Source organism: Strix aluco, chromosome 30, assembly GCF_031877795.1.
Source record: "Strix aluco isolate bStrAlu1 chromosome 30, bStrAlu1.hap1, whole genome shotgun sequence".
Taxonomy (NCBI): domain Eukaryota; kingdom Metazoa; phylum Chordata; class Aves; order Strigiformes; family Strigidae; genus Strix; species Strix aluco.
The window spans coordinates 5,355,503-5,374,048 of NC_133960.1; positions in this window are offsets into that span (position 1 = coordinate 5,355,503).

Genomic DNA, 18,546 nt, shown 5'->3' on the forward strand with positions numbered 1-18,546 from the left:
TTCTTTCCTTCTGAACAAGTGTTACTGTTTTCTGCACAAAAGCGATTCTTGCGAAGCAATGTGAACACTTCTGCTTCCCAGGCACAGAGAAGGTGCTAGCAGGGAATTCTCTGCCTGCCTTTCCCCAGTGCTCTGCAAGCTCTCCAGGACAACATAGAATCTGGGGCTCTGTGCTTTCTTTCGTTCTGAACAAGTGTTACTGTTTTCTGCACAAAAGCGATTCTGCGAAGCAATGTGAACAGGCACAGAGAAGGTGCTAGCAGGGAATTCTCTGCCTGCCTTTCCCCAGTGCTCTGCAAGCTCTCCAGGACAACATAGAATCTGGGGCTCTGTGCTTTCTTTCGTTCTGAACAAGTGTTACTGTTTTCTGCGCAAAAGCGATTCTGCGAAGCAATGTGAACAGGCACAGAGAAGGTGCTAGCAGGGAATTCTCTGCCTGCCTTTCCCCAGTGCTCTGCAAGCTCTCCAGGACAACATAAAATCTGGGGCTCTGTGCTTTCTTTCCTTCTGAACAAGTGTTACTGTTTTCTGCACAAAAGCGATTCTTGCGAAGCAATGTGAACACTTCTGCTTCCCAGGCACAGAGAAGGTGCTAGCAAGGAATTCTCTGCCTGCCTTTCCCCAGTGCTCTGCAAGCTCTCCAGGACAACAGTGAATCTGGGGCTCTGTGCTTTCTTTCGTTCTGAACAAGTGTTAGTGTTTTCTGCACAAAAGCGATTCTGCGAAGCAATGTGAACAGGCACAGAGAAGGTGCTAGCAGGGAATTCTCTGCCTGCCTTTCCCCAGTGCTCTGCAAGCTCTCCAGGACAACATAGAATCTGGGGCTCTGTGCTTTCTTTCCTTCTGAACAAGTGTTACTGTTTTCTGCACAAAAGCGATTCTGCGAAGCAATGTGAACACTTCTGCTTCCCAGGCACAGAGAAGGTGCTAGCAAGGAATTTTCTGCCTGCCTTTCCCCAGTGCTCTGCAAGCTCACCAGACAACATAGAATCTGGGGCTCTGTGCTTTCTTTCGTTCTGAACAAGTGTTACTGTTTTCTGCACAAAAGCGATTCTGCGAAGCAATGTGAACAGGCACAGAGAAGGTGCTAGCAGGGAATTCTCTGGCTGCCTTTCCCCAGTGCTCTGCAAGCTCTCCAGGACAACATAAAATCTGGGGCTCTGTGCTTTCTTTCCTTCTGAACAAGTGTTACTGTTTTCTGCACAAAAGCGATTCTTGCGAAGCAATGTGAACACTTCTGCTTCCCAGGCACAGAGAAGGTGCTAGCAGGGAATTCTCTGCCTGCCTTTCCCCAGTGCTCTGCAAGCTCTCCAGGACAACATAGAATCTGGGGCTCTGTGCTTTCTTTCCTTCTGAACAAGTGTTACTGTTTTCTGCACAAAAGCGATTCTGCAAAGCAATGTGAACACTTCTGCTTCCCAGGCACAGAGAAGGTGCTAGCAGGGAATTCTCTGCCTGCCTTTCCCCAGTGCTCTGCAAGCTCTCCAGGACAACATAGAATCTGGGGCTCTGTGCTTTCTTTCCTTCTGAACAAGTGTTACTGTTTTCTGCACAAAAGCGATTCTGCAAAGCAATGTGAACACTTCTGCTTCCCAGGCACAGAGAAGGTGCTAGCAAGGAATTCTCTGCCTGCCTTTCCCCAGTGCTCTGCAAGCTCTCCAGGACAACATAGAATCTGGGGTTCTGTGCTTTCTTTCCTTCTGACCAAGTGTTACTGTTTTCTGCACAAAAGCGATTCTGCGAAGCAATGTGAACAGGCACAGAGAAGGTGCTATCAGGGAATTCTCTGCCTGCCTTTCCCCAGTGCTCTGCAAGCTCTCCAGGACAACATAAAATCTGGGGCTCTGTGCTTTCTTTCCTTCTGAACAAGTGTTACTGTTTTCTGCACAAAAGCGATTCTGCGAAGCAATGTGAACACTTCTGCTTCCCAGGCACAGAGAAGGTGCTAGCAGGGAATTCTCTGCCTGCCTTTCCCCAGTGCTCTGCAAGCTCTCCAGGACAACATAGAATCTGGGGCTCTGTGCTTTCTTTCCTTCTGAACAAGTGTTACTGTTTTCTGCACAAAAGCGATTCTGCAAAGCAATGTGAACACTTCTGCTTCCCAGGCACAGAGAAGGTGCTAGCAAGGAATTCTCTGCCTGCCTTTCCCCAGTGCTCTGCAAGCTCTCCAGGACAACATAAAATCTGGGGTTCTGTGCTTTCTTTCCTTCTGACCAAGTGTTACTGTTTTCTGCACAAAAGCGATTCTGCGAAGCAATGTGAACAGGCACAGAGAAGGTGCTAGCAGGGAATTCTCTGGCTGCCTTTCCCCAGTGCTCTGCAAGCTCTCCAGGACAACATAAAATCTGGGGCTCTGTGCTTTCTTTCGTTCTGAACAAGTGTTACTGTTTTCTGCACAAAAGCGATTCTGCGAAGCAATGTGAACACTTCTGCTTCCCAGGCACAGAGAAGGTGCTAGCAAGGAATTCTCTGCCTGCCTTTCCCCAGTGCTCTGCAAGCTCTCCAGGACAACATAGAATCTGGGGCTCTGTGCTTTCTTTCCTTCTGAACAAGTGTTACTGTTTTCTGCACAAAAGCGATTCTTGCGAAGCAATGTGAACACTTCTGCTTCCCAGGCACAGAGAAGGTGCTAGCAGGGAATTCTCTGCCTGCCTTTCCCCAGTGCTCTGCAAGCTCTCCAGGACAACATAGAATCTGGGGCTCTGTGCTTTCTTTCGTTCTGAACAAGTGTTACTGTTTTCTGCACAAAAGCGATTCTGCGAAGCAATGTGAACAGGCACAGAGAAGGTGCTAGCAAGGAATTCTCTGCCTGCCTTTCCCCAGTGCTCTGCAAGCTCTCCAGGACAACATAGAATCTGGGGCTCTGTGCTTTCTTTCGTTCTGAACAAGTGTTACTGTTTTCTGCGCAAAAGCGATTCTGCGAAGCAATGTGAACAGGCACAGAGAAGGTGCTAGCAGGGAATTCTCTGCCTGCCTTTCCCCAGTGCTCTGCAAGCTCTCCAGGACAACATAAAATCTGGGGCTCTGTGCTTTCTTTCCTTCTGAACAAGTGTTACTGTTTTCTGCACAAAAGCGATTCTTGCGAAGCAATGTGAACACTTCTGCTTCCCAGGCACAGAGAAGGTGCTAGCAAGGAATTCTCTGCCTGCCTTTCCCCAGTGCTCTGCAAGCTCTCCAGGACAACATAGAATCTGGGGCTCTGTGCTTTCTTTCGTTCTGAACAAGTGTTAGTGTTTTCTGCACAAAAGCGATTCTGCGAAGCAATGTGAACAGGCACAGAGAAGGTGCTAGCAGGGAATTCTCTGCCTGCCTTTCCCCAGTGCTCTGCAAGCTCTCCAGGACAACATAGAATCTGGGGCTCTGTGCTTTCTTTCCTTCTGAACAAGTGTTACTGTTTTCTGCACAAAAGCGATTCTGCAAAGCAATGTGAACACTTCTGCTTCCCAGGCACAGAGAAGGTGCTAGCAAGGAATTCTCTGCCTGCCTTTCCCCAGTGCTCTGCAAGCTCTCCAGGACAACATAAAATCTGGGGTTCTGTGCTTTCTTTCCTTCTGACCAAGTGTTACTGTTTTCTGCACAAAAGCGATTCTGCGAAGCAATGTGAACAGGCACAGAGAAGGTGCTATCAGGGAATTCTCTGCCTGCCTTTCCCCAGTGCTCTGCAAGCTCTCCAGGACAACATAAAATCTGGGGCTCTGTGCTTTCTTTCGTTCTGAACAAGTGTTACTGTTTTCTGCACAAAAGCGATTCTTGCGAAGCAATGTGAACACTTCTGCTTCCCAGGCACAGAGAAGGTGCTAGCAAGGAATTCTCTGCCTGCCTTTCCCCAGTGCTCTGCAAGCTCTCCAGGACAACATAGAATCTGGGGCTCTGTGCTTTCTTTCGTTCTGAACAAGTGTTACTGTTTTCTGCACAAAAGCGATTCTGCAAAGCAATGTGAACACTTCTGCTTCCCAGGCACAGAGAAGGTGCTAGCAAGGAATTCTCTGCCTGCCTTTCCCCAGTGCTCTGCAAGCTCTCCAGGACAACATAAAATCTGGGGTTCTGTGCTTTCTTTCCTTCTGACCAAGTGTTACTGTTTTCTGCACAAAAGCGATTCTGCGAAGCAATGTGAACAGGCACAGAGAAGGTGCTATCAGGGAATTCTCTGCCTGCCTTTCCCCAGTGCTCTGCAAGCTCTCCAGGACAACATAAAATCTGGGGCTCTGTGCTTTCTTTCGTTCTGAACAAGTGTTACTGTTTTCTGCACAAAAGCGATTCTGCGAAGCAATGTGAACACTTCTGCTTCCCAGGCACAGAGAAGGTGCTAGCAAGGAATTCTCTGCCTGCCTTTCCCCAGTGCTCTGCAAGCTCTCCAGGACAACATAGAATCTGGGGCTCTGTGCTTTCTTTCCTTCTGAACAAGTGTTAGTGTTTTCTGCACAAAAGCGATTCTGCGAAGCAATGTGAACAGGCACAGAGAAGGTGCTAGCAGGGAATTCTCTGGCTGCCTTTCCCCAGTGCTCTGCAAGCTGTCCAGGACAACATAGAATCTGGGGCTCTGTGCTTTCTTTCGTTCTGAACAAGTGTTACTGTTTTCTGCGCAAAAGCGATTCTGCGAAGCAATGTGAACAGGCACAGAGAAGGTGCTAGCAGGGAATTCTCTGCCTGCCTTTCCCCAGTGCTCTGCAAGCTCTCCAGGACAACATAAAATCTGGGGCTCTGTGCTTTCTTTCCTTCTGAACAAGTGTTACTGTTTTCTGCACAAAAGCGATTCTTGCGAAGCAATGTGAACACTTCTGCTTCCCAGGCACAGAGAAGGTGCTAGCAAGGAATTCTCTGCCTGCCTTTCCCCAGTGCTCTGCAAGCTCTCCAGGACAACATAGAATCTGGGGCTCTGTGCTTTCTTTCGTTCTGAACAAGTGTTACTGTTTTCTGCACAAAAGCGATTCTTGCGAAGCAATGTGAACACTTCTGCTTCCCAGGCACAGAGAAGGTGCTAGCAAGGAATTTTCTGCCTGCCTTTCCCCAGTGCTCTGCAAGCTCACCAGACAACATAGAATCTGGGGCTCTGTGCTTTCTTTCGTTCTGAACAAGTGTTACTGTTTTCTGCACAAAAGCGATTCTGCGAAGCAATGTGAACAGGCACAGAGAAGGTGCTATCAGGGAATTCTCTGCCTGCCTTTCCCCAGTGCTCTGCAAGCTCTCCAGGACAACATAAAATCTAGGGGTTTGTGCTTTCTTTCGTTCTGAACAAGTGTTACTGTTTTCTGCACAAAAGCGATTCTTGCGAAGCAATGTGAACACTTCTGCTTCCCAGGCACAGAGAAGGTGCTAGCAAGGAATTCTCTGCCTGCCTTTCCCCAGTGCTCTGCAAGCTCTCCAGGACAACATAAAATCTGGGGTTCTGTGCTTTCTTTCCTTCTGACCAAGTGTTACTGTTTTCTGCACAAAAGCGATTCTGCGAAGCAATGTGAACAGGCACAGATAAGGTGCTAGCAGGGAATTCTCTGCCTGCCTTTCCCCAGTGCTCTGCAAGCTCTCCAGGACAACATAGAATCTGGGGCTCTGTGCTTTCTTTCCTTCTGAACAAGTGTTACTGTTTTCTGCACAAAAGCGATTCTGCAAAGCAATGTGAACACTTCTGCTTCCCAGGCACAGAGAAGGTGCTAGCAAGGAATTCTCTGCCTGCCTTTCCCCAGTGCTCTGCAAGCTCTCCAGGACAACATAAAATATGGGGCTCTGTGCTTTCTTTCCTTCTGACCAAGTGTTACTGTTTTCTGCACAAAAGCGATTCTGCAAAGCAATGTGAACAGGCACAGAGAAGGTGCTATCAGGGAATTCTCTGCCTGCCTTTCCCCAGTGCTCTGCAAGCTCTCCAGGACAACATAAAATCTGGGGCTCTGTGCTTTCTTTCCTTCTGAACAAGTGTTACTGTTTTCTGCACAAAAGCGATTCTGCGAAGCAATGTGAACAGGCACAGAGAAGGTGCTAGCAGGGAATTCTCTGCCTGCCTTTCCCCAGTGCTCTGCAAGCTATCCAGGACAACATGAAATCTGGGGCTCTGTGCTTTCTTTCCTTCTGAACAAGTGTTACTGTTTTCTGCACAAAAGCGATTCTTGCGAAGCAATGTGAACACTTCTGCTTCCCAGGCACAGAGAAGGTGCTAGCAAGGAATTCTCTGCCTGCCTTTCCCCAGTGCTCTGCAAGCTCTCCAGGACAACATAGAATCTGGGGCTCTGTGCTTTCTTTCCTTCTGAACAAGTGTTACTGTTTTCTGCACAAAAGCGATTCTGCGAAGCAATGTGAACACTTCTGCTTCCCAGGCACAGAGAAGGTGCTAGCAAGGAATTCTCTGCCTGCCTTTCCCCAGTGCTCTGCAAGCTCTCCAGGACAACATAGAATCTGGGGCTCTGTGCTTTCTTTCCTTCTGAACAAGTGTTAGTGTTTTCTGCACAAAAGCGATTCTGCGAAGCAATGTGAACACTTCTGCTTCCCAGGCACAGAGAAGGTGCTAGCAGGAAATTCTCTGCCTGCCTTTCCCCAGTGCTCTGCAAGCTCTCCAGGACAACAGCAAATCTGGGGCTCTGTGCTTTCATTCCTTCTGAACAAGTGTTAGTGTTTTCTGCACAAAAGCGATTCTTGCGAAGCAATGTGAACACTTCTGCTTCCCAGGCACAGAGAAGGTGCTAGCAGGAAATTCTCTGCCTGCCTTTCCCCAGTGCTCTGCAAGCTCTCCAGGACAACAGCAAATCTGGGGCTCTGTGCTTTCTTTCGTTCTGAACAAGTGTTAGTGTTTTCTGCACAAAAGCGATTCTGCTAAGCAATGTGAACAGGCACAGAGAAGGTGCTAGCAGGGAATTCTCTGCCTGCCTTTCCCCAGTTCTCTGCAAGCTCTCCAGGACAACATAGAATCTGGGGCTCTGTGCTTTCTTTCCTTCTGAACAAGTGTTACTGTTTTCTGCACAAAAGCGATTCTGCAAAGCAATGTGAACACTTCTGCTTCCCAGGCACAGAGAAGGTGCTAGCAAGGAATTCTCTGCTTGCCTTTCCCCAGTGCTCTGCAAGCTCTCCAGGACAACATAAAATCTGGGGCTCTGTGCTTTCTTTCCTTCTGAACAAGTGTTACTGTTTTCTGCACAAAAGCGATTCTGCGAAGCAATGTGAACACTTCTGCTTCCCAGGCACAGAGAAGGTGCTAGCAGGGAATTCTCTGCCTGCCTTTCCCCAGTGCTCTGCAAGCTCTCCAGGACAACAGTGAATCTGGGGCTCTGTGCTTTCTTTCGTTCTGAACAAGTGTTAGTGTTTTCTGCACAAAAGCGATTCTGCGAAGAAATGTGAACAGGCACAGAGAAGGTGCTATCAGGGAATTCTCTGCCTGCCTTTCCCCAGTGCTCTGCAAGCTCTCCAGGACAACATAAAATCTGGGGCTCTGTGCTTTCTTTCCTTCTGAACAAGTGTTACTGTTTTCTGCACAAAAGCGATTCTTGCGAAGCAATGTGAACACTTCTGCTTCCCAGGCACAGAGAAGGTGCTAGCAAGGAATTCTCTGCCTGCCTTTCCCCAGTGCTCTGCAAGCTCACCAGACAACATAGAATCTGGGGCTCTGTGCTTTCTTTCGTTCTGAACAAGTGTTACTGTTTTCTGCACAAAAGCGATTCTGCGAAGCAATGTGAACAGGCACAGAGAAGGTGCTAGCAGGGAATTCTCTGGCTGCCTTTCCCCAGTGCTCTGCAAGCTCTCCAGGACAACATAAAATCTGGGGCTCTGTGCTTTCTTTCGTTCTGAACAAGTGTTACTGTTTTCTGCACAAAAGTGATTCTTGCGAAGCAATGTGAACACTTCTGCTTCCCAGGCACAGAGAAGGTGCTAGCAGGGAATTCTCTGCCTGCCTTTCCCCAGTGCTCTGCAAGCTCTCCAGGACAACATAGAATCTGGGGCTCTGTGCTTGCTTTCCTTCTGAACAAGTGTTACTGTTTTCTGCACAAAAGCGATTCTGCAAAGCAATGTGAACACTTCTGCTTCCCAGGCACAGAGAAGGTGCTAGCAAGGAATTCTCTGCCTGCCTTTCCCCAGTGCTCTGCAAGCTCTCCAGGACAACATAAAATCTGGGGTTCTGTGCTTTCTTTCCTTCTGACCAAGTGTTACTGTTTTCTGCACAAAAGCGATTCTGCGAAGCAATGTGAACAGGCACAGAGAAGGTGCTATCAGGGAATTCTCTGCCTGCCTTTCCCCAGTGCTCTGCAAGCTCTCCAGGACAACATAAAATCTGGGGCTCTGTGCTTTCTTTCGTTCTGAACAAGTGTTAGTGTTTTCTGCACAAAAGCGATTCTGCTAAGCAATGTGAACAGGCACAGAGAAGGTGCTAGCAGGGAATTCTCTGCCTGCCTTTCCCCAGTGCTCTGCAAGCTCTCCAGGACAACATAGAATCTGGGGCTCTGTGCTTTCTTTCCTTCTGAACAAGTGTTACTGTTTTCTGCACAAAAGCGATTCTGCGAAGCAATGTGAACACTTCTGCTTCCCAGGCACAGAGAAGGTGCTAGCAAGGAATTCTCTGCTTGCCTTTCCCCAGTGCTCTGCAAGCTCTCCAGGACAACATAAAATCTGGGGCTCTGTGCTTTCTTTCCTTCTGAACAAGTGTTACTGTTTTCTGCACAAAAGCGATTCTGCGAAGCAATGTGAACACTTCTGCTTCCCAGGCACAGAGAAGGTGCTAGCAGGGAATTCTCTGCCTGCCTTTCCCCAGTGCTCTGCAAGCTCTCCAGGACAACAGTGAATCTGGGGCTCTGTGCTTTCTTTCGTTCTGAACAAGTGTTAGTGTTTTCTGCACAAAAGCGATTCTGCGAAGCAATGTGAACAGGCACAGAGAAGGTGCTATCAGGGAATTCTCTGCCTGCCTTTCCCCAGTGCTCTGCAAGCTCTCCAGGACAACATAAAATCTGGGGTTCTGTGCTTTCTTTCCTTCTGAACAAGTGTTACTGTTTTCTGCACAAAAGCGATTCTTGCGAAGCAATGTGAACACTTCTGCTTCCCAGGCACAGAGAAGGTGCTAGCAAGGAATTTTCTGCCTGCCTTTCCCCAGTGCTCTGCAAGCTCACCAGACAACATAGAATCTGGGGCTCTGTGCTTTCTTTCGTTCTGAACAAGTGTTACTGTTTTCTGCACAAAAGCGATTCTGCGAAGCAATGTGAACAGGCACAGAGAAGGTGCTAGCAGGGAATTCTCTGGCTGCCTTTCCCCAGTGCTCTGCAAGCTCTCCAGGACAACATAAAATCTGGGGCTCTGTGCTTTCTTTCGTTCTGAACAAGTGTTACTGTTTTCTGCACAAAAGTGATTCTTGCGAAGCAATGTGAACACTTCTGCTTCCCAGGCACAGAGAAGGTGCTAGCAGGGAATTCTCTGCCTGCCTTTCCCCAGTGCTCTGCAAGCTCTCCAGGACAACATAGAATCTGGGGCTCTGTGCTTTCTTTCCTTCTGAACAAGTGTTACTGTTTTCTGCACAAAAGCGATTCTGCAAAGCAATGTGAACACTTCTGCTTCCCAGGCACAGAGAAGGTGCTAGCAAGGAATTCTCTGCCTGCCTTTCCCCAGTGCTCTGCAAGCTCTCCAGGACAACATAAAATCTGGGGTTCTGTGCTTTCTTTCCTTCTGACCAAGTGTTACTGTTTTCTGCACAAAAGCGATTCTGCGAAGCAATGTGAACAGGCACAGAGAAGGTGCTATCAGGGAATTCTCTGCCTGCCTTTCCCCAGTGCTCTGCAAGCTCTCCAGGACAACATAAAATCTGGGGCTCTGTGCTTTCTTTCCTTCTGAACAAGTGTTACTGTTTTCTGCACAAAAGCGATTCTGCGAAGCAATGTGAACACTTCTGCTTCCCAGGCACAGAGAAGGTGCTAGCAGGGAATTCTCTGCCTGCCTTTCCCCAGTGCTCTGCAAGCTCTCCAGGACAACATAGAATCTGGGGCTCTGTGCTTTCTTTCCTTCTGAACAAGTGTTACTGTTTTCTGCACAAAAGCGATTCTGCAAAGCAATGTGAACACTTCTGCTTCCCAGGCACAGAGAAGGTGCTAGCAAGGAATTCTCTGCCTGCCTTTCCCCAGTGCTCTGCAAGCTCTCCAGGACAACATAAAATCTGGGGTTCTGTGCTTTCTTTCCTTCTGACCAAGTGTTACTGTTTTCTGCACAAAAGCGATTCTGCGAAGCAATGTGAACAGGCACAGAGAAGGTGCTATCAGGGAATTCTCTGCCTGCCTTTCCCCAGTGCTCTGCAAGCTCTCCAGGACAACATAGAATCTGGGGCTCTGTGCTTTCTTTCGTTCTGAACAAGTGTTACTGTTTTCTGCACAAAAGCGATTCTGCGAAGCAATGTGAACACTTCTGCTTCCCAGGCACAGAGAAGGTGCTAGCAGGGAATTCTCTGCCTGCCTTTCCCCAGTGCTCTGCAAGCTCTCCAGGACAACATAGAATCTGGGGCTCTGTGCTTTCTTTCGTTCTGAACAAGTGTTACTGTTTTCTGCACAAAAGCGATTCTGCGAAGCAATGTGAACAGGCACAGAGAAGGTGCTAGCAGGGAATTCTCTGCCTGCCTTTCCCCAGTGCTCTGCAAGCTCTCCAGGACAACATAGAATCTGGGGCTCTGTGCTTTCTTTCGTTCTGAACAAGTGTTACTGTTTTCTGCGCAAAAGCGATTCTGCGAAGCAATGTGAACAGGCACAGAGAAGGTGCTAGCAGGGAATTCTCTGCCTGCCTTTCCCCAGTGCTCTGCAAGCTCTCCAGGACAACATAAAATCTGGGGCTCTGTGCTTTCTTTCCTTCTGAACAAGTGTTACTGTTTTCTGCACAAAAGCGATTCTTGCGAAGCAATGTGAACACTTCTGCTTCCCAGGCACAGAGAAGGTGCTAGCAAGGAATTCTCTGCCTGCCTTTCCCCAGTGCTCTGCAAGCTCTCCAGGACAACATAGAATCTGGGGCTCTGTGCTTTCTTTCGTTCTGAACAAGTGTTAGTGTTTTCTGCACAAAAGCGATTCTGCGAAGCAATGTGAACAGGCACAGAGAAGGTGCTAGCAGGGAATTCTCTGCCTGCCTTTCCCCAGTGCTCTGCAAGCTCTCCAGGACAACATAGAATCTGGGGCTCTGTGCTTTCTTTCGTTCTGAACAAGTGTTACTGTTTTCTGCACAAAAGCGATTCTGCGAAGCAATGTGAACAGGCACAGAGAAGGTGCTATCAGGGAATTCTCTGCCTGCCTTTCCCCAGTGCTCTGCAAGCTCTCCAGGACAACATAAAATCTGGGGCTCTGTGCTTTCTTTCGTTCTGAACAAGTGTTACTGTTTTCTGCACAAAAGCGATTCTTGCGAAGCAATGTGAACACTTCTGCTTCCCAGGCACAGAGAAGGTGCTAGCAGGGAATTCTCTGCCTGCCTTTCCCCAGTGCTCTGCAAGCTCTCCAGGACAACATAGAATCTGGGGCTCTGTGCTTTCTTTCCTTCTGAACAAGTGTTACTGTTTTCTGCACAAAAGCGATTCTGCAAAGCAATGTGAACACTTCTGCTTCCCAGGCACAGAGAAGGTGCTAGCAGGGAATTCTCTGCCTGCCTTTCCCCAGTGCTCTGCAAGCTCTCCAGGACAACATAGAATCTGGGGCTCTGTGCTTTCTTTCGTTCTGAACAAGTGTTACTGTTTTCTGCACAAAAGCGATTCTGCGAAGCAATGTGAACAGGCACAGAGAAGGTGCTAGCAGGGAATTCTCTGCCTGCCTTTCCCCAGTGCTCTGCAAGCTCTCCAGGACAACATAGAATCTGGGGCTCTGTGCTTTCTTTCGTTCTGAACAAGTGTTACTGTTTTCTGCGCAAAAGCGATTCTGCGAAGCAATGTGAACAGGCACAGAGAAGGTGCTAGCAGGGAATTCTCTGCCTGCCTTTCCCCAGTGCTCTGCAAGCTCTCCAGGACAACATAAAATCTGGGGCTCTGTGCTTTCTTTCCTTCTGAACAAGTGTTACTGTTTTCTGCACAAAAGCGATTCTTGCGAAGCAATGTGAACACTTCTGCTTCCCAGGCACAGAGAAGGTGCTAGCAAGGAATTCTCTGCCTGCCTTTCCCCAGTGCTCTGCAAGCTCTCCAGGACAACATAGAATCTGGGGCTCTGTGCTTTCTTTCGTTCTGAACAAGTGTTAGTGTTTTCTGCACAAAAGCGATTCTGCGAAGCAATGTGAACAGGCACAGAGAAGGTGCTAGCAGGGAATTCTCTGCCTGCCTTTCCCCAGTGCTCTGCAAGCTCTCCAGGACAACATAGAATCTGGGGCTCTGTGCTTTCTTTCCTTCTGAACAAGTGTTACTGTTTTCTGCACAAAAGCGATTCTGCGAAGCAATGTGAACACTTCTGCTTCCCAGGCACAGAGAAGGTGCTAGCAGGGAATTCTCTGCCTGCCTTTCCCCAGTGCTCTGCAAGCTCTCCAGGACAACAGTGAATCTGGGGCTCTGTGCTTTCTTTCGTTCTGAACAAGTGTTAGTGTTTTCTGCACAAAAGCGATTCTGCGAAGAAATGTGAACAGGCACAGAGAAGGTGCTATCAGGGAATTCTCTGCCTGCCTTTCCCCAGTGCTCTGCAAGCTCTCCAGTACAACATAAAATCTGGGGCTCTGTGCTTTCTTTCCTTCTGAACAAGTGTTACTGTTTTCTGCACAAAAGCGATTCTTGCGAAGCAATGTGAACACTTCTGCTTCCCAGGCACAGAGAAGGTGCTAGCAAGGAATTGTCTGCCTGCCTTTCCCCAGTGCTCTGCAAGCTCACCAGACAACATAGAATCTGGGGCTCTGTGCTTTCTTTCGTTCTGAACAAGTGTTACTGTTTTCTGCACAAAAGCGATTCTGCGAAGCAATGTGAACAGGCACAGAGAAGGTGCTAGCAGGGAATTCTCTGCCTGCCTTTCCCCAGTGCTCTGCAAGCTCTCCAGGACAACATAAAATCTGGGGCTCTGTGCTTTCTTTCGTTCTGAACAAGTGTTACTGTTTTCTGCACAAAAGCGATTCTTGCGAAGCAATGTGAACACTTCTGCTTCCCAGGCACAGAGAAGGTGCTAGCAGGGAATTCTCTGCCTGCCTTTCCCCAGTGCTCTGCAAGCTCTCCAGGACAACATAGAATCTGGGGCTCTGTGCTTTCTTTCCTTCTGAACAAGTGTTACTGTTTTCTGCACAAAAGCGATTCTGCAAAGCAATGTGAACACTTCTGCTTCCCAGGCACAGAGAAGGTGCTAGCAAGGAATTCTCTGCCTGCCTTTCCCCAGTGCTCTGCAAGCTCTCCAGGACAACATAAAATCTGGGGTTCTGTGCTTTCTTTCCTTCTGACCAAGTGTTACTGTTTTCTGCACAAAAGCGATTCTGCGAAGCAATGTGAACAGGCACAGAGAAGGTGCTATCAGGGAATTCTCTGCCTGCCTTTCCCCAGTGCTCTGCAAGCTCTCCAGGACAACATAAAATCTGGGGCTCTGTGCTTTCTTTCCTTCTGAACAAGTGTTACTGTTTTCTGCACAAAAGCGATTCTGCGAAGCAATGTGAACACTTCTGCTTCCCAGGCACAGAGAAGGTGCTAGCAGGGAATTCTCTGCCTGCCTTTCCCCAGTGCTCTGCAAGCTCTCCAGGACAACATAGAATCTGGGGCTCTGTGCTTTCTTTCCTTCTGAACAAGTGTTACTGTTTTCTGCACAAAAGCGATTCTGCAAAGCAATGTGAACACTTCTGCTTCCCAGGCACAGAGAAGGTGCTAGCAAGGAATTCTCTGCCTGCCTTTCCCCAGTGCTCTGCAAGCTCTCCAGGACAACATAAAATCTGGGGTTCTGTGCTTTCTTTCCTTCTGACCAAGTGTTACTGTTTTCTGCACAAAAGCGATTCTGCGAAGCAATGTGAACAGGCACAGAGAAGGTGCTATCAGGGAATTCTCTGCCTGCCTTTCCCCAGTGCTCTGCAAGCTCTCCAGGACAACATAGAATCTGGGGCTCTGTGCTTTCTTTCGTTCTGAACAAGTGTTACTGTTTTCTGCACAAAAGCGATTCTGCGAAGCAATGTGAACACTTCTGCTTCCCAGGCACAGAGAAGGTGCTAGCAGGGAATTCTCTGCCTGCCTTTCCCCAGTGCTCTGCAAGCTCTCCAGGACAACATAGAATCTGGGGCTCTGTGCTTTCTTTCGTTCTGAACAAGTGTTACTGTTTTCTGCACAAAAGCGATTCTGCGAAGCAATGTGAACAGGCACAGAGAAGGTGCTAGCAGGGAATTCTCTGCCTGCCTTTCCCCAGTGCTCTGCAAGCTCTCCAGGACAACATAGAATCTGGGGCTCTGTGCTTTCTTTCGTTCTGAACAAGTGTTACTGTTTTCTGCGCAAAAGCGATTCTGCGAAGCAATGTGAACAGGCACAGAGAAGGTGCTAGCAGGGAATTCTCTGCCTGCCTTTCCCCAGTGCTCTGCAAGCTCTCCAGGACAACATAAAATCTGGGGCTCTGTGCTTTCTTTCCTTCTGAACAAGTGTTACTGTTTTCTGCACAAAAGCGATTCTTGCGAAGCAATGTGAACACTTCTGCTTCCCAGGCACAGAGAAGGTGCTAGCAAGGAATTCTCTGCCTGCCTTTCCCCAGTGCTCTGCAAGCTCTCCAGGACAACATAGAATCTGGGGCTCTGTGCTTTCTTTCGTTCTGAACAAGTGTTAGTGTTTTCTGCACAAAAGCGATTCTGCGAAGCAATGTGAACAGGCACAGAGAAGGTGCTAGCAGGGAATTCTCTGCCTGCCTTTCCCCAGTGCTCTGCAAGCTCTCCAGGACAACATAGAATCTGGGGCTCTGTGCTTTCTTTCCTTCTGAACAAGTGTTACTGTTTTCTGCACAAAAGCGATTCTGCGAAGCAATGTGAACACTTCTGCTTCCCAGGCACAGAGAAGGTGCTAGCAGGGAATTCTCTGCCTGCCTTTCCCCAGTGCTCTGCAAGCTCTCCAGGACAACAGTGAATCTGGGGCTCTGTGCTTTCTTTCGTTCTGAACAAGTGTTACTGTTTTCTGCACAAAAGCGATTCTGCGAAGCAATGTGAACAGGCACAGAGAAGGTGCTAGCAGGGAATTCTCTGCCTGCCTTTCCCCAGTGCTCTGCAAGCTCTCCAGGACAACATAAAATCTGGGGCTCTGTGCTTTCTTTCGTTCTGAACAAGTGTTACTGTTTTCTGCACAAAAGCGATTCTTGCGAAGCAATGTGAACACTTCTGCTTCCCAGGCACAGAGAAGGTGCTAGCAGGGAATTCTCTGCCTGCCTTTCCCCAGTGCTCTGCAAGCTCTCCAGGACAACATAGAATCTGGGGCTCTGTGCTTTCTTTCGTTCTGAACAAGTGTTACTGTTTTCTGCACAAAAGCGATTCTGCAAAGCAATGTGAACAGGCACAGAGAAGGTGCTAGCAGGGAATTCTCTGCCTGCCTTTCCCCAGTGCTCTGCAAGCTCTCCAGGACAACATAGAATCTGGGGCTCTGTGCTTTCTTTCGTTCTGAACAAGTGTTACTGTTTTCTGCGCAAAAGCGATTCTGCGAAGCAATGTGAACAGGCACAGAGAAGGTGCTAGCAGGGAATTCTCTGCCTGCCTTTCCCCAGTGCTCTGCAAGCTCTCCAGGACAACATAAAATCTGGGGCTCTGTGCTTTCTTTCCTTCTGAACAAGTGTTACTGTTTTCTGCACAAAAGCGATTCTTGCGAAGCAATGTGAACACTTCTGCTTCCCAGGCACAGAGAAGGTGCTAGCAAGGAATTCTCTGCCTGCCTTTCCCCAGTGCTCTGCAAGCTCTCCAGGACAACATAGAATCTGGGGCTCTGTGCTTTCTTTCGTTCTGAACAAGTGTTAGTGTTTTCTGCACAAAAGCGATTCTGCGAAGCAATGTGAACAGGCACAGAGAAGGTGCTAGCAGGGAATTCTCTGCCTGCCTTTCCCCAGTGCTCTGCAAGCTCTCCAGGACAACATAGAATCTGGGGCTCTGTGCTTTCTTTCCTTCTGAACAAGTGTTACTGTTTTCTGCACAAAAGCGATTCTGCGAAGCAATGTGAACACTTCTGCTTCCCAGGCACAGAGAAGGTGCTAGCAGGGAATTCTCTGCCTGCCTTTCCCCAGTGCTCTGCAAGCTCTCCAGGACAACAGTGAATCTGGGGCTCTGTGCTTTCTTTCGTTCTGAACAAGTGTTAGTGTTTTCTGCACAAAAGCGATTCTGCGAAGAAATGTGAACAGGCACAGAGAAGGTGCTATCAGGGAATTCTCTGCCTGCCTTTCCCCAGTGCTCTGCAAGCTCTCCAGTACAACATAAAATCTGGGGCTCTGTGCTTTCTTTCCTTCTGAACAAGTGTTACTGTTTTCTGCACAAAAGCGATTCTTGCGAAGCAATGTGAACACTTCTGCTTCCCAGGCACAGAGAAGGTGCTAGCAAGGAATTGTCTGCCTGCCTTTCCCCAGTGCTCTGCAAGCTCACCAGACAACATAGAATCTGGGGCTCTGTGCTTTCTTTCGTTCTGAACAAGTGTTACTGTTTTCTGCACAAAAGCGATTCTGCGAAGCAATGTGAACAGGCACAGAGAAGGTGCTAGCAGGGAATTCTCTGCCTGCCTTTCCCCAGTGCTCTGCAAGCTCTCCAGGACAACATAAAATCTGGGGCTCTGTGCTTTCTTTCGTTCTGAACAAGTGTTACTGTTTTCTGCACAAAAGCGATTCTTGCGAAGCAATGTGAACACTTCTGCTTCCCAGGCACAGAGAAGGTGCTAGCAGGGAATTCTCTGCCTGCCTTTCCCCAGTGCTCTGCAAGCTCTCCAGGACAACATAGAATCTGGGGCTCTGTGCTTTCTTTCCTTCTGAACAAGTGTTACTGTTTTCTGCACAAAAGCGATTCTGCAAAGCAATGTGAACACTTCTGCTTCCCAGGCACAGAGAAGGTGCTAGCAAGGAATTCTCTGCCTGCCTTTCCCCAGTGCTCTGCAAGCTCTCCAGGACAACATAAAATCTGGGGTTCTGTGCTTTCTTTCCTTCTGACCAAGTGTTACTGTTTTCTGCACAAAAGCGATTCTGCGAAGCAATGTGAACAGGCACAGAGAAGGTGCTATCAGGGAATTCTCTGCCTGCCTTTCCCCAGTGCTCTGCAAGCTCTCCAGGACAACATAAAATCTGGGGCTCTGTGCTTTCTTTCCTTCTGAACAACTGTTACTGTTTTCTGCACAAAAGAGATTCTGCGAAGCAATGTGAACACTTCTGCTTCCCAGGCACAGAGAAGGTGCTAGCAGGGAATTCTCTGCCTGCCTTTCCCCAGTGCTCTGCAAGCTCTCCAGGACAACATAGAATCTGGGGCTCTGTGCTTTCTTTCCTTCTGAACAAGTGTTACTGTTTTCTGCACAAAAGCGATTCTGCAAAGCAATGTGAACACTTCTGCTTCCCAGGCACAGAGAAGGTGCTAGCAAGGAATTCTCTGCCTGCCTTTCCCCAGTGCTCTGCAAGCTCTCCAGGACAACATAAAATCTGGGGTTCTGTGCTTTCTTTCCTTCTGACCAAGTGTTAGTGTTTTCTGCACAAAAGCGATTCTGCGAAGCAATGTGAACAGGCACAGAGAAGGTGCTAGCAGGGAATTCTCTGCCTGCCTTTCCCCAGTGCTCTGCAAGCTCTCCAGGACAACATAGAATCTGGGGCTCTGTGCTTTCTTTCCTTCTGAACAAGTGTTACTGTTTTCTGCACAAAAGCGATTCTGCGAAGCAATGTGAACACTTCTGCTTCCCAGGCACAGAGAAGGTGCTAGCAAGAAATTCTCTGCTTGCCTTTCCCCAGTGCTCTGCAAGCTCTCCAGGACAACATAGAATCTGGGGCTCTGTGCTTTCTTTCCTTCTGAACAAGTGTTACTGTTTTCTGCACAAAAGCGAATCTTGCGAAGCAATGTGAACACTTCTGCTTCCCAGGCACAGAGAAGGTGCTAGCAAGGAATTTTCTGCCTGCCTTTCCCCAGTGCTCTGCAAGCTCACCAGACAACATAGAATCTGGGGCTCTGTGCTTTCTTTCGTTCTGAACAAGTGTTACTGTTTTCTGCACAAAAGCGATTCTGCGAAGCAATGTGAACAGGCACAGAGAAGGTGCTAGCAGGGAATTCTCTGCCTGCCTTTCCCCAGTGCTCTGCAAGCTCTCCAGGACAACATAAAATCTGGGGCTCTGTGCTTTCTTTCGTTCTGAACAAGTGTTACTGTTTTCTGCACAAAAGCGATTCTGCGAAGCAATGTGAACACTTCTGCTTCCCAGGCACAGAGAAGGTGCTAGCAGGGAATTCTCTGCCTGCCTTTCCCCAGTGCTCTGCAAGCTCTCCAGGACAACATAGAATCTGGGGCTCTGTGCTTTCTTTCCTTCTGAACAAGTGTTACTGTTTTCTGCACAAAAGCGATTCTGCAAAGCAATGTGAACACTTCTGCTTCCCAGGCACAGAGAAGGTGCTAGCAGGGAATTCTCTGCCTGCCTTTCCCCAGTGCTCTGCAAGCTCTCCAGGACAACATAGAATCTGGGGCTCTGTGCTTTCTTTCCTTCTGAACAAGTGTTA